A 1,159-nucleotide genomic window follows, 5' to 3' on the forward strand; every position below is an offset into this window, starting at 1 on the left:
GATGCTTTGGCAGTTTCTTTTTTTTTTTTTTTTTTTTTTTTACGTTTATTTTTTCGGGACAGAGAGAGACAGAGCATGAACGGGGGAGGGGCAGAGAGAGAGGGAGACACAGAATCAGAAACAGGCTCCAGGCTCTGAGCCATCCGCCCAGAGCCCGACGCGGGGCTCGAACTCACGGACCGCGAGATCGTGACCTGGCTGAAGTCGGACGCTTAACCGACTGCGCCACCCAGGAGCCCCTTTTTTTTTTTTTTAACGTTTATTTATTATTGAGAGACAGAGAGACACAGAGCGTGAGCAGGAGAGGGGTAGAGAGAGGGGGAGACACAGAATCTGAAGTAGGCTCCAGGCTCTGAGCTGTCGGCACCAGAGCCCGACGTGGGGCTCGAACTCACAAACGGCAAGATCATGACCTGAGCTGAAGTCGGTCACCCAACCAACTGAGCCACCCGGGCACCCCAATGCTTTGGCAGTTTCTTATAAAACTAAACATACTCTTACCATATGATCCAGTAATCACTGGTATATAACTAAATGAGTTGAGAGCTTATATCCTCACAAAAACCTGCACATAAAGGTTTATAGTAGCTTTATTCATAATAGTCAAAACCTGAAGCCAGCAAGATGTCCTTGATTAGGTGAATGGATGAACCAATGATGGACTATTGTTTAGCAATAAGAAGAAATGAACTATTGAGCCATGAAAAGACATGGTGGAACATTTAAAGTATATTGCTAAGTGAAATAAGCCAAACTGAAAAAGCCTTTTCAGCATGAAAAAGCCATACTGTATGATGCCAACTCTACAGCATTCTGGAAATGGGAACACCATGAGACAGTACAAAGATTAGTGGTTGCTGGAGTTTAGGGTGCAAGGTGGGGGGGAGGGGGCAAATAGCTAGGAACATATGGGATTTTTAGGGCAATGACCCAATTCTGTATGATGCAGTGATGATGACACCTGTCATTATACATTTGTTAAAATCCATGGAATGCACAACACAAAGAGTGAAACTCAGCATAAGCTATGGACTTTAACAATAATAATGAGGCAATATTGGTTCATCAATTGTACCAAGTGTACCACACTAATATAAAATATAAATAACGGGGGCAACTTGAAGACAGTAATTTTTAATCGATATCTCTGTAAACCTAT

The sequence above is a fragment of the Herpailurus yagouaroundi genome, unplaced genomic scaffold (assembly GCF_014898765.1).
Source record: "Herpailurus yagouaroundi ecotype Mexico unplaced genomic scaffold, PumYag 163, whole genome shotgun sequence".
In the NCBI taxonomy this organism is placed as follows: domain Eukaryota; kingdom Metazoa; phylum Chordata; class Mammalia; order Carnivora; family Felidae; genus Herpailurus; species Herpailurus yagouaroundi.